Source organism: Thamnophis elegans, chromosome 5 (genome assembly GCF_009769535.1).
Source record: "Thamnophis elegans isolate rThaEle1 chromosome 5, rThaEle1.pri, whole genome shotgun sequence".
Lineage (NCBI taxonomy): Eukaryota > Metazoa > Chordata > Lepidosauria > Squamata > Colubridae > Thamnophis > Thamnophis elegans.
In genome coordinates this window covers 21,126,127-21,141,612 of record NC_045545.1, presented here as the reverse complement: position 1 = coordinate 21,141,612, position 15,486 = coordinate 21,126,127, and the positions used below count along the sequence as shown (strand labels likewise).

Below are 15,486 nucleotides of genomic sequence, written 5' to 3'. Positions count from 1 at the left end.
CACTTAAATGTACAAACCTCCAGATAGTGTTGCCCTAAATCTGTCTTATTCAAGGAGAGCCCCTGGATCATAACTGAAGGCCTCAGATGTAGCACAAAGAAACAGGACTGATCTTATAATGATCAACCTTTACTTTCTTCCCTTGAGGTGACGGAAGTTGGAGGGTAGCTTTAAAATTATAATATAAGCTTTCCAGCTATATTCTTAGGCCCCACATTTATTTGTCAAATCTATATTGCCTCCCACCTCGCACATAGTGGGTAGCATACAATAAAACTACCAATTAAAACATTCTACAAAACCAGTTAAAACAATAAACGTAAAACAAGATCACAAGACAGAAGGTATTATATATAATTCAGCCAGTGTGTGAGCTTCCTCTTAACCAGGAGATCCCCACAGGCTAATGAAACATGTTTGAGGGCTTTCTATAGGGTCACAAGGCTTGGGGTGAACTTCACCTTGGGAAGGATGATGTTCCAGGAAGCAGGAGCTATGGTAGAAGAGGCTCATCTGCTGTGTCCCATCAAATGGAACTTCTTTGCAGATGGAACCTGGAGCATGTCTCTCTTGCCAGACCTGATGAGACAAGTAGATCCAATGATGAAGAGACAGGTTCCTCACACAACCTGCCACATGCCACATAGGGCTTTAAAAGTCAAAAGTATCACCCTGAACCAGATTGGAAACCAAACTGGCAACTAATGTAGCTCACGGTGTAGCTGTCTAGCATGCAGAGATATTGGAGCACATATAACTGCCTATATCACCCCATTTTGCACCAGTAGATGAACCTTGTGGATGCTCTTTATGAGCAGCTACATGTAAATGATTTTTTTTTGCAGTGATCCATTTGGGAAGTGACCCTTACAAGTAACTGATGCACAATACAAACTTGTACAAAGGTTCTTAGTGATATAAAATCACTTTTGAGAGTAATTACTATTTTTCAAATTTAAGTGGAGATTTTAAATCAGATTTACTTTGTTCCAAAATTAGAATTATTTTATTGATGTAGGGAGCTTTTTTTTTAATTCAGTGATCACATCTCAAGAGAATGTTACAGATGCTCTACAAACTGGCTGCTGTGATCATATCAAAAAATATATCCGTTAATAAGAAAGGAATATGTTGTATTTCAGATCAGAAGCCAAAGAGGTTTTCCAGTGGGCTGTGCTCTTCCTCTCTGAAGTGGCATCTTAATAACTTTTTCTAGGCTTATTTACTTTGAAAAAAAAAGACTGTGGGGTTGAGAAAATAACAGCAGGTTTGGAAAAGTGTGTTGCAGCCTAGCATTTGCATAGCATCTTAACTCAAATGTGCACTTTCCTGGAATCATGTAGCTTCTGAACAACCTAATGAAAGCTGATTTAAAGATCTACCAACATTGGCAATTCTCTGCTCCAAAGCAGTCTTTTGGCTTTGGGTCCAAATCGGAACATTCCCTTCTAAAAAGAAACAGGTAAGATCATTTTCTACTAACCCCTTTTTGTTCCCAAGATGTTCTACCACCCCAAATGAAGAATTGATTGGTGCACTGGTACCTGTGGTGCTAGTTTCATAACTCTTGATTTAATGTAATAATTGGCTTAAGGATTAAAACCAGTAACATTCTGCTGTAATTTTAGTTCTTGAAGAAAAATGGTTCTGGGCACATTAGAAGAATTGGATTGTCATCTTATGCGGCTTTTTAAAAACTGACCACCCCTATGAGATTTATATCCAAATAGTACTGCTATGTTGGCTGCAAGTATAGATGCATTTACTCACTTGAAAGAACACTTTATTTCTGAGTAGATGTACAAGACTGATTGTGCAAAAATTTCAGCTATTAAAATCAATAAGAATTGCAATCCCACATTGGATGTAATAATATTTGAAAAAGACTTTGGGAGATGGGGGCAAGAGGACACTGATGTTGCCTAGGGAATGGTCAAATAAGAGAATATATAACCTGCATCTGCATAACAGCTGGAGAAAGAGACTCAGAAGGGACCCACCCCAACTTCTCAGGCTGCAAAAGAGATGGCGGGATATTTGTATTTTCAAACTTGCAGGATACTATTAACGTAGCCCTACAATATAGTAGTATTAGCTCATCTGGTCTTGTTTGTTGTCTGGTCTACCTGGCAAGGCTGACACCAATCTTGCAAGACTGACACTTTATTTCTGAGTATACATATGAGCAAAAATTTCAGCTTTCCGAAAACACAAATCTGTAAGAAGGGTCCTTTCTGAACTTCATTCTCCATCCATTATGAAGCTGTCCTCTGTCAGAGAGGGCTCTGTCCTCTCTTATCTGACCACTCCCTAGGCAGCATCTCTTCTCTCTGACTCCCAAGGTCTTTTCCACATACCATTCCATTTGGCACCCAAGTAATAAGCATAACATTTTAACAATAGAAAATTTGTGTCTATTAAGGTTTGGTTTTTTTGTTTTTTGTTTTGAAAGAAATACAGAGTGAAGTGTGTGGATGTATCTTGGCATAGCTATTAAGTACTAGGGGAAAAAATTAGAAGCTGTTGCAAATGTTTAAGATCTAAAATGTTGCTTTCCTTTGATTTCAACAGCATCTTTTAAAATATGATCGTTCTGCCACAACATTTTCTCAGCTCTTCACATTCTAAATGCTTTTGGACATACAGACCATGGGATTAATTATATAACGTGGGCAACAATTCATGAATATTTAACACTCTCATTTATTCTTAATGAAGAATTATACATTTTGACGGTGGTATTTAATGTGTTTTAAGAAAGTAGCTCTCATTAATCCTCCCTCCCTGTATGTCTATATGTGTGTGTGTGTGTGTGTGTGTGTGTGTATAGACTTGTGAGATGGAATCAGAATAATAAAGTGGATTGAGGGAACAGTATTAAGGATGTCATTGTTCCTAGGTTGTATTTTGATTTAGTTTTATTTAAGTTTCTTGTCACTGTGGAAAGAGGTACAGTGTTTCTTTATGTGACATACCTCTGTTATTGCATTAATGCTGCAATCCTATATAATGTTTACTAAGGCTACAATATTTATGACTTGACTTGTATGGATTGTACTAGATCTTAAAGACTGATTTATAAAATTCATTTCAACGTAACTGTTTAAAATTACAGGGGCAAAATATTACAAACATTACTTGACTTCCTTGTCATTTGTTTCCTTGCAATTGCCTTACACCAAATATTGCTTTGGATTCAGATCCAGATAGTCCTTGACTTACAACCACAACTGAGCTCAAAATTTCCATTGCTAAGCATGGCAGCTGCTAAATTAGTTTTGCTTCATTTTACAACCTTTCTTGCCATAGTTGTTAAGTGAATCTGGCTTCCCCATTAACTTTGCTTTCAAGTCCAAACTCGGTATAACCACCATAAATGCATACCAGTTGCCAAGCATCCAAATTTTGACCATGTAACTATGGGGAGGTTGCAACAGTTATAAGTATGAACAACAGTCATAAGTCATTTTTTTCAGTGTTGTAACTTTGGTTCCCTATTGAATGTTGTAAGTCTAGGACTATATGTATTGAAATGAGGAGAAAAGAGATTTAATGAAACTGTTTTGTCACATATATTCTTTATTCTAGTTGAGTACTGTATATACTCGAGTATAAGCCTAGTTTTTCAGCCCACTTTTTGGGCTGAAAAAAGCCGCCTCGGCTTATACTCGAGTCAGTGAAAAATTTGCCCGAAATGGAGGAGAAAAAGGGGCGGGGCCATGCCGCTGGGTGACACTCGTGAATGGCCCAGTGCCCCTGTGAGTTTCCCCTCCCTCTGTGTCAGTTTGCCACGCAGCGCGCACCGCACCATCCCCCCTCCTCACGTTCTAATGTAATGCAGGGCTGTCTTACGATTCCCCTTCCTCCCCCTCCTGCCGCTCTGCAACGATGTCCCACCTCCTCCTTGTTATGGCAAGCAGCCACATAGCGATGTCCCACCTCCTCTGGTACAGTGATCCAATGATAGGAATCACTGTGCCGTGTGTCATAGGAGGCGGGACATCGCTCCCGCGGCTGCACGGGACATCATCATCACAGCGGGACATCAGCATCATGAGGTGAGTGAAGTATTTCATTGAATACACCGCTAGTTTACTGTTTTTCTTTGAAATAAATATTCAAAAACATTATTGGTATCTATTTTTATTTTTGAAATTTACCGGTAGCTGCTGCATTTCCCACCCTAGGCTTATACTCGAGTCAATAACTTTTCCAGTTTTTTGTGGTAAAATTAGGTGCCTCGGCTTATATTCGGGTCGGCCTATACTCGAGTATATACGGTATTTTATATACTCAACTTCCCTGCTTGTTGACAAGGAAAATTCAGTTGAACTATTCCCTCTGTTGAGCTGGATAGAGCAATCTAAAGCAGAGTACTATCAAATCCAATAAATATGCTATCAAAGAATTTTTGAAAGTTAATCCATATATCCTCCAGTTTTGACTGTTAGTACATGTTTTATATAAAATCTTAAAGCAAAAAAAATCAAAGAGCTAATATTAGGAAGGAAAGGGAGGGAGGGTAGAGGAAAGAAGGAAAGAAATAAATCTACAAAGTCCAATCAAGTATTTTATACTCTTGCAATCAGGGTTTAATTTGCTTATGAAAAATATATCTTCTATAGTTAGATATTTTTGTAACTGATAAAGTGATCACAGCACTAATATTCTGGAAATTCCTGAATATTCTGAAATGCAGGAATAAGACCATTAAGCTGTTCCCCCCGGAAAGAAACATCTAACTTTGGAAATGCTATGATCGAGTTTCATCACCAACTGGGAGAGACAGTTGCAATTTCATTGAGAGAAGCCATATATGCAGAAAAATGAATGTACATGAGCCCCAAAGTCTTGGAGCAGGCATTGGAGGCCCTTCTGATCGAAATTTCAAAGCTCCCTATATCAGCATAAAAACTTTCAATTCAACCCCCTACTCTGAACTTTTCTGCTATCCTTGGATGCAGAATTACCCACCAGGTAGTCAATCTGCTGCCAATTTGTTAGGGTAAACTATTTCCTACCTGCAGCTGTACAATTTCAGCAGAAGCACGCTCAGATCTCCATTATGTTTCCCAGGCTATTTGCTGCTCTCTCTGCTTCCATTTTGATAAGCAACAGAAGCAATTAAAAAAAAATCCAGTCTTTAACACTTTTAGCCATGGGGGAAATTTTAAATTTCTGGAAGGGGTTGACTGATTGTATGCCTCACGAAACAAAATGCATAATTAAGTAGCCGTACTTCTCAACATAATCTACTCTTCTGAGCAGCTGAAAGCCCCTGTGTTCCTCCATCGCTAAGTATTAAAAAAACCCTTCTTGCAATCAGCCTGAAGCTTACCAGATAAAAGATATTTTCTGAACAGACATAACAGAAAGAGTTTAATCTCCCTAGCGCCACACCTCTGCGTGAGCCTGGAATAATGTCTCATAAAAGAATTACCTGCATATATGTACGTAGAGAACGGACAATGGATATACAGAGGAGAAATACACCATCTGTCCCATCTGTGGAGGCAACTTCTCTGCAAAAAAATAAACAACATTAAACAAAGATTAAATTTGTTTTTCCTCCCCACTCATTTGATAGTTTAAGATCTGCATCTTTTTTTGCATCTCTTAAATGAGAGAGAGAAGAGAAAGAACTTAATGAAGATTTTTGTTCAAGGCCAAATTAGAATCTGCCTATACCTTTTGCTAATGCAAAATACACAGAATGCTATACCTCAAATCCCTTAAAGATAGCAATAGCATTTAGACTTATATACCGCTTTACAATGCTTTACAGTCCTGTCTAAGCGGTTTACAGAGTCAAAATATTGCCCCCAACAATCTGGGTCCTTATTATACCAACCTTGGAAGGAGAGATGGCTGAGTCAACCTTGAGCCGGTGACAATTGAATTGCCAAACTGGCGCAATGGTTAGAAAGTAGTATTGCAGACTAATCTTGCAATACGGCATTCTAACATTGCACCACCACAGCTACAGATACAGTCTTAACCAAAATCAGAAGGTGAATATCATTCTCACTTCATACACTTATTTTGACTGAGAGATGGAAGGTAGATTCGTTTTTCAGGGGAGCGCCTGTAGCCATTGTACCTCTTATTTAAAAGGAGAAATAGGCAGCCTCAAGATTTAAGTTAGTGCAGATTCCAAGCATTAATTTAAAAATATTTTCTTAGAAGAAGAAAAACTTCCTGTAAGTTAATAACACAGTGCAATAGAACAGTGGAAAGGGTGCATTATATAGTATAACAAATATTGAACCATTTACAGGTGGGAATAAAACAGCTGGATTATTACATTAACTCTGGATCCGAAAAGACCAATTTAAAGTCTAGGTCCAACCTGCAACAACAGAGCAGCCTGTAACAGGTTATCATAATTTTTTGTTGTTGTGTTGAGTTTGGTTTCAGAAGGAAAAGAGCCTAAGGCTCCAGCTACATATTATCACCAGCATTGTTAAAGCTCAATTTCCAGAGATCTATAGCTTTGCCCCCCACTCCCCTAGAAAGGAAAACAACAGCAGGAGCCCTTTAAAATTAATTTCTATCATAAGAGGCATTCTGCTCACCAAAGCACACACTGCTATCCTCATTTCTCAGATTAGCTAAGAGTCTCCAAAATAACAAGCATGTTGCTACTGCAGTGGTAGCTGCGGGCAGCATACAATTTTTAAAGAAGAAAAAAGAGCTATTCCAAGCACCAGCTTGTAAACACAGCCTGGGGTAGAGTACGGGAGGAGCAGAGGGCAAGGTTATCTCTGAAATTTGCTCTACTGCCCCAGCCCTATCATCTCATGGAATATTAATGTCATAATGAGATTCCTTAAACAATAAAGTTGTATGGTGGCCAAACAGATTGCCACCGCACCAAGGTGTACCCAAGGTGTGCAAAATATTTCCTTGCACAGGTTAGTAAATCATGCCTGCTCCAGCATTTGCCCTACAGTTGGCCTCTTTCCAATCGATCCTACAATGTGTTTAGCCTGGAGTACAGAAGACCAAAGGTTCATTTTCTCACTCAGATTAGGACTTCCAATCTCATTATTTTATTCTCAACTCATCCTCCTCTATCCTCACATAACCTAAGTATTTCTTTAAAAAAACTCACTCTTTGGATCTTATTACTTACACTAAGAAAGACAAACTGTTGAATTCTATTGTCTCAAAGACAGGTAACTTGAATGAGCCTGAGTGATACATATGGAATTTGTAAGGGAACATTGGAGAGTGTAATCAATAGCCTAAAGGAGTACGGTATTGTTTGGGCCATTACCAAAGACCTTCAGACTGAGTCTGGAATTGTTGCCAAATGTTGGCTGGATTTTTTATGTGGAGCAACAGTTTGGGCTAAATGTCTGATGGGGTCTTTCTAACTTTCTAGCCTTTCTCATTCTGATGAGTTAACAACATTATATTATTGAATAGAGTAGAGTAGAATAAGTAGAGTAGAGTAGAATATTCTTATATTCTTTTATCTTATAATATATTCTTATATTAAGAATATAAAATAAAAAGAACTTTAAATGCTACAAATATATAATACTGAAACAGATCCTAAATGTTATCAACAGTTGGAAGACTGATAAAAGAAATCCATATTTACTGATTTCTAAAGACTGAGACTAGTGCAGAAGAAGTTCTCTTGTGCATACAGAAGATAGCTTGTAACACAATTCCTTAATAGGTTAATAGCATCACTTTCAATTCAGCATTATAAACATAATTGACAACTAGATATTTCAAGACAAGCATCATGTGATTTCCATATCTTGGGATACAATAAATATATATTCTCAAAGATTTCTTATTTTTGCTTATTTTATTATAACAATTTTTTTCTGATTTTTCAAATACCATCCTCAAAAAATAGGACGATTTAAAACAATAATGATGTTATTGGAGAATGATGAAATATTACAATAGAACCAATATTTTTTATAATTTGAACAACTAAGGATCAAAAGTTAGGAACAAAAAAAAAGTATATCTTCCTACAAAGGTTTTAAAAGTCATATATAAAATTTAATATAAAATAATGTAATTTATTAAAAGAAGCTTTTTTAAAAAAAAAATTCTACAAGGATTTTCAAAAGAGATGCCCACAAAATACAGGTGTGTATGTGTTTCTCTCTGTGTGTGTGTGTGTGTGTGTGTAGGTTTGTAGCAGGGGTGGGTTTCAGCCGGTTCGCAGCGGTCCCTGTGAACCGGTTGGTCGCCGAACCCGGAAGTAAGTAATTTCCGGGAACGGCGAAGGGCCCACCCGCGCCCGCGCCCGCTCCTTACCCGGTTTTGACGAATTCTGCGCTTCCACGCATGCGCAGGACGCATACAGCGCCTGCACGATCCTCCAGGAGCAGCTGGAGCATCGCACAGACGCTAGTATGCACGTGTGCGCCGCGCGCGTGCGCGAGGACGCCGCCGGCCTCGTTCCAACCGAACCGGTTGGAACGGGGCGAGAAACCCACCCCTGGTTTGTAGGGGTATGTACACACACACACACACACACACACATATATATCTCCACATACATTTCCATTGCTAATTTCAAATGATCCCAAACTTTTATGCAATTTGCAAATAAAAAGCCTATTCCAGAATTGATGGCTTTAAAAATGCTTTATAATGGGGATGGGATTTTTTTTTGTCAAAGGAGCTTCATTAAATAGTTTTGAACTATTTGTGAAAGAGGAAGGTTGCCCTTGCCAAATAATTCCATTCCAAAGGTTCCCCTTGCCAAGATAAATGCAGGATATAATTCTCATTACAATAGGATTGAGGTTTTTGTTGGATGAAAACAGACACTCACCTGATAAATAATGTCCATTTCTAATTTCAGTTTCACTGAAAAGATGTTTTATATAAATTTATCTCCCAGATTATATGGATCTTTCCTTGGTGTCTAAAGAATGTTGAAATTATTTCTACAAGTAACCTACAAATGGGTTGTTTCATTTTAAAAGTTATTTACTTTCAGTATTGTGTGTTAATCAAAATTGTCAAGCTGGGTGACTCTTTTTTATTGAACCAATTACTAGGACTTTTGACTCCCCATTTTCTGATCGCAAGACTATGCTTTCTCTCCAGAAAGTGGTTTCTCCTCATTCACCGCAGTTTTTATCTGCATTAATTTTAATTTTCCTAAAGTTGTCATTCCAAATTTCCCTCAATTACGGAGGCATAATTTATTGCCACCGAGCATCAATTTTAAAAAATAAAGAAAGAGAAAGAGGGAGGGAGGGAGGGAGGGAGGGAGGGAGGGAGGGAGGGAGGGAGGAAGGAAGGAAGGAAGGAAGGAAGGAAGGAAGGAAGGAAGGAAGGAAGGAAGGAAGGAAGATTTCCACTTAGCAATCTTTAACTAATGGAAGCCAAAATTAAATAGGCCCTTAAACTGGCAAAAAACAAATTATAACTACCAGCAATCCAAAGTCATTTTTCATTGTTAAAAGTACTTTTAATATGTATTTCCTACATATTAATGCTACTTTTCATTGAAGACCACATCCGGATACTGGAAGTTTCCAATTTAGTATTGCAAGATCTTAGCTAAGTGTTTTTGGATTAGGTTCTGGGCACAGCATTCAGATGTGGGTACCTGGATGTGGAGATGGAAAGTCAAGTGAAAGAAGTTGTTGGATGTAAAAAATGTTGGAAGAAAACAAAGGAGTGATCAACTTGCAGAATTAGAGCATTGTTAGTTAACAGCTATATCTCACCTCTGACACTGACTGCATGAAGCCAAGACAAAAGAGAGCTAGTTAGTCTCCATTGTATAAAATGAAATTTAATTTACATAAAGATGAATAAAATGGACTAATGAGATCTGGATTTTGATCATCCAGATTTTTATGGCTCATATCTGGTAGCTGTAAAATAAAAAAGCTGTAAAAGGTGGAAGACAAACATCAATAGACACATAGAAATAAATCTTATTTGCATACCAATCAAAAGAAGCAATAAAAAAGCTAAGGTAGAGCAATCAACACCAAGCTAAGCAGGGATTAACAGCAGGCAAACAAACAAGCAGAAAACAATACCTTAATCTAGGAACTACCAAGGAAAAAAACCAGATGCCACCAACAACGGAAAGTCAAACTATTGTAAATAAACAGGGAGCAAACCCTAACTCACTCATGTTGATGATACTACCTAGTTCAGGGGTGGGCTGCTGCTGGTTCGGACCGGTTCAGAAGAATTGGTAGTTCCGACCAGCAGCTGGGCCCAGCCACCTGTCCTGGCGCTATCACGTCCTATATAATCCCTATTTTTTCAATGCTGTGTGCATGCACAGAAGATGCACATGCACATTTTCGGTTCTGAGCAAACCAGTTGTTACAGTATGTGACACTCACCTCTGATCTAGTTAGGTAATGAATTGTTTGCAAGCAAACAACCAAGCACAGAGAATACCAATGACTCCTTATTATCTCTTGACTACTAGCAATGTTGGTAGGAGCTACCAGAAGTTGTAGCTGAATGTCACCTGGAAGATCATATGCTCCCCATTCCTACAATAAGTGGCAATTGCAAATGAATTTGGATATTGTAATGAAAGTACTAACTAAATCAGACAGTTTTCAGATTGAAAGCATTCAACATTCTTTCTATAATTAAAGCTCATGAGTATTTCTGGGCATTTGATTGATTAAATTAGTGGGTTTCTTTCAGTTGGAGGACTGCATGTGTTTTCACTCATGGTTTGAGGCTCTGTTAGATTTGATTTTGATATCAATTTATTTCGAGGACAAAGTTTTTTGTAATGGTAACTTCCATAAAATTGACTCAAGGGCAGATTCAAGCAGGTGTTTTTGAAATGGCACTGACACAAGTGCCAAACTACAAATAAATACCTAACAAGGTAAGATGAAGCATGCACCTGTGACTTTAAATAGATATCTTACAGAACAAGTCCTTAAGTTAAGGACAGGAGATGAACCCCTGAGCCTCCATTGCAGCCAAGATTAGATTCCTGTCCCTCTGTTTTGCCTCCAAAAGACCACAAGTGATCCAATGAGACTCAGTGTGTGGGTATGGTATGCTTGATCCAGTTTGGTTCCACAGTGGAGGGTTCAAGACTTCTGCTCACCAACGTTTCCCACTAGAATCCCAATCCTTCCAGTAAGGAATTAAAATGTCATTAAAATACAATTTTTTAAAAAAAAAACCTCCACCCAAGCTTTATTTAATTAATACCAGAGTTTGAGTATTGCCTGAAAATATTAGAAGTACAGTATGTAAGAAAGGTGGAATGAAACACAGAAAAAATGTGTTTCAGGTTTTTCTTTGTGTGTTGTCATACATGTTGATGATGATGATGTTGATGATTATAACAGAAGTCCTTCCAATTTGAGTGCACAACTTTGGCACGTACAAATGCTTGTTTGTTTCATATAAACTGAAAGTTGAATGGTAGAGAAATCCCAAAAGTAAAAGTTATTTAAGAGGAAGGTAGGAATGGATGTTGTGGAATGACAAATGAATGCAATGATGGGATTTATTTGGGATACTGCTTATGGTATAGAATGCACTAGCCTGAGATGCGCTCACTGAAATTCACATGAAAGGTAGCATTAAAACCTTTCCAATCAAGCACTAAATATTACCAGCTGACAGAGCATTTATTCTGCCAGTTAAATGTTCGATACTTGAAGAAAAGAGTTGCAAGATGAGATTCGGGGTGTTAGCAATACTTCAAGGGTATTGCTCAAGAAATGCTCTGAAATGAATCCATGTTATTAAATAGGAAATTGGCCCTTTGCACTCTGAAATTTTAGTATGGATATTTGTATTACAAGCTTAGGCAGGAATAATTTTAATATGTTTATCAGGCGAATCCAGAGAAGGCTGCACATGAGAAGACATACCAAGTTCAATGAAGGGTAAAGGTATTTGACTCTGCACTTGCCATTGGTCCATGGGGACTGAGACAAAATTTAGAGAATGACAGGAAGTGCATTTCGTTTGACTTCTTGTCTCCTAGATGTCACATTTTTCAAAGTGGACATTGCCAAACAATAACAGGCTTTTAAATCTTTTTTAACTTCCATATAGTTCTGCTGATGAATAAAAACTAGTATAAACTAGCAAGATTCCAGAAAGTAGAGTCCTTTAGCCAGGCATCTAAAGAAGTACATACAGTTGCAGGAGAATTGAAGGAGAATCAAGATGAAGATGTATGAGAGACATGGTGATTAAGACATTTGATATACATACATACCAGGGGTGGGTTCCTATACCGGTCAATACCAGTTTGCTGTGCATATGTGTTGCTGATGTATGCACAGTTGACTAAATATTGTTCTGTGCATGCATAGAAACATGTCAGCAATGGCATAAGAGATCAGGGAACCGGTTCAGGGGCATGGCCAGCCTGGATCCTGAAAAGAACTGAAGTAGCCCTAATCAGAAACGAACTTCACAGGAAAAGATTCCTACTAGACCAACCCAACCGGCCCTACTCACTCTTCACCTCAAACTCAGCAACAAAATCTACCCAGCACCCTGGGACAAATCCAAACAACTAGTCCTGGAGTGCCGAAACAGAAACCTCCTACAAGACAGACATACACACCAACAAACTCCACAGACTAGAAAAACAACAGACGCCCAACCCCCCTCCACAGCAACTCATGAAACAAACAGTACACAACATATCAGACAGGACCCTCGCCACAGCAGAAACCAATGTCCTTTCCAGAGGATTCAACTTTGCAGTTGCCCCTAAACGCATCCCCACTGAAACATCATATGTGGAGTTGAAGCTACCCTCACCAAAATCTACCCAGATGAAGCCAAATAAAATCAGACTTGAAGTCACCAACATCCTCTGCTCCAGCAATTCACCCAGAAACAACTTACAGAAAGCAAAACAAAAAGCATTCAGCAACTTGAGGAAAGGCAACAACATAATCATTCTTCCAGAAGACAAAGGCAAAGTCACAGTGGTGATGAACATGTTTGAATACCAAGCCAAACTATCCAACCTGCTCCAAGACAACACTTACAAACTTCTAAACACAGATCCCACCACTTACCTGGAAAAAACCACCAAATCCAAAATAAAAGCCTCTCCCATCAGTGAAGAGATCAGCAAAGAATCATTCCCAGAGAAATCATACAGATGCCCCAAGCTCTATGGCCTCCACAAGATACACAAAGAAGGAACACCACTCAGACCCAAAATCAGCTCCATAGGCTCATCTCTACAGAATCTTGCCAAATTCCTCGCCAAAAAACTTCAACCCTACACAGAATCCACCACCTCACACTCACAAAACTCACTCTACTTCATAGAAACAATAAATAAACATAACCTACAACCCAGCGACCTACTCGTGAGCTTCAATGTCATATCCCTCTTCACCCAAGTGCCTATAAAAGAAGCCTTGGACAAACACAACCTCCTAAACACATCCTGGACCTGACCAACCACTGCCAAACCATACTTCATCCATAATTGACAAAGATACAAACAGATAGAAGAAGCACCCATGGGATCACCCTGTCATCGCAAATTTATACATGGAACATTTTGAAACGAATGCCTTAGATAAATCTGAACACAAACACAAACTCTGGCTTAGATACGTTGATGAAACTTTCATGATTTGGCCACACGGGAAAGAAAAACTGCACAACTTCCTCACACATCTCAACAGCCTACACCCCAAAATACAATTCACTATGGAAATAGAAGCAAACAACCAACTTCCCTTTCTGGATGTACTAATCTACAAAAAACCCAATGGCTCCCTAGGACACACCATCTACTGGAAAAAAGCATGCACCAACCGCTACTTGCACAATCCCATTACCATCCTGCATAGATCAACTCTGTAGCCAAAACCCTCATCTCCAGAACCAAATGCCTAGCTGACAAAGACCACCTGAAAACTGCATTACTCACTCTCACAAACATATTAATCTCCAACGGATTCCAAAGAAAAACAATTACCAACCTAATTACCAACCTAATCCAAAGGGAGACCTCAAGAACTGAGACACAGAATAGGACAATGGTATCACCCTCCTCCTTTACATCAAAAGCACCACAGATAAAATTAGCAAAATTCTCCACAAGCACAATATCAAGACAGCCTTCAGCACTGACCAAAAAATAGTCAACAACTTAAGAAACCCCAAAGACAAGATCCAGCTAGAAAACCAAGGAGTCTACGAAATACCATGCAAAATCTGCCCTGCCACATACATTGGACAAACTAATAGAAGAATAAATGCACGCATTGCACACAAGAACAAATGCACACAAGAACGCAGTCAGAAAAAAAGAAAAAACTTCCTCCCTTTTCCAGCACCTTAAAGCAACAGGACAGGAAATTGATTTTGAAGGAACCAAATTAATGTCCAAAACAGAACACTTCAACAAGAGAATAATTATGGAAGCCATTGAAATAGAGAAACACCGCCACAACATGAATAAACGTAGACGAACCCACCTACCAGACATCTGGAAACCAGTTCTAGTCAACAAAAGAACCCCACCCACCACCCAAGTCATTACAACACAAAAGAACAATGGACACACAGCCAGCACCTCAACCATACAGGATGATACGAAACAGCCGACCAATCTACAAACATCAACTTCATCTACCAATCAGGATGCAACCACACAACCAATCAACCCACTTACAGCAACAAAGCCAGCACTTTACACACCCCCACCAAGATTTATAGAAAGACGACAGCTCCAACCACACATTACTCACCCAAGCACGAAGCCGAAAACACCACCATATATAAATTGAAGCCACCCTTATTTTTATGTGATATGCATGTGAAAAAGGATGAGTTTTCAAGTACAGCCAAAAGGTATCTCAGCCCACAGAAGGAAAAGTTTGGGAAGTGTCTCAGAAGGGACCCTCCCCATTTTTAAAAAAAGTAAAAGTGAAGGAGGGGAGAAGTGCATTCTGTACGGTATGTGGAAATGCCCTTGGTAAACAAAAGGAGGGAAAATCACAGACTGGACAATTGGTGTGCACCAGTTTTTGGACTACATTGATGAGGCTAACCTTGTATTTAAAAACCAAAGACCATTCTTTTGAAGACATCAAAATTCACATTTTGAACAGAGAAGACTGCTGGTTTGAAAGAGGGGTCTAAGAGGCCATCTATGTCAAAATTGAAAAGCTCTCTCTCCACAGAGGGGTGGGGGGGATACAACATCATTTATTTCCAGTCTACAATACAATTCTTTCAATAGTTCCAAGAAGGCTGCACACCCATTTGCAACATTCAGGTGATCCTGATTACATAGATAAACCTCCAGGTGGCCTCAATGACTTGCTAAAAGAACGCAAATGTCCAGCTGTCTGCAAGAAGTATAAATCCTTCCATTCCCCACCATCCAGTCAGAGCTGAAGAAGCTTCTTGGATGAGAAGCGAAACATCTTCAAAGAAAAACCAGAAAGTCCAGTTGCTTCTTGAAAAAACACCTTTGGGAATACCCTAGCAGCATGCAGG

General features: G+C 38.9%; 1 long non-coding RNA gene across 1 annotated transcript; it reads right to left on the bottom strand.

Moving 5' to 3' along the window:
* Nucleotides 1–502: 502 nt before the first annotated feature.
* LOC116509046 lies at nt 503–6,658 on the bottom strand. The gene is made up of 3 exons (XR_004255454.1): nt 6,576–6,658; nt 5,441–5,522; nt 503–579 (listed from the first exon to the last, which is right to left on the bottom strand). It is a non-coding gene; the product is annotated as an uncharacterized LOC116509046 (long non-coding RNA).
* Between the last annotated feature and the right edge of the window lie 8,828 nt (nt 6,659–15,486).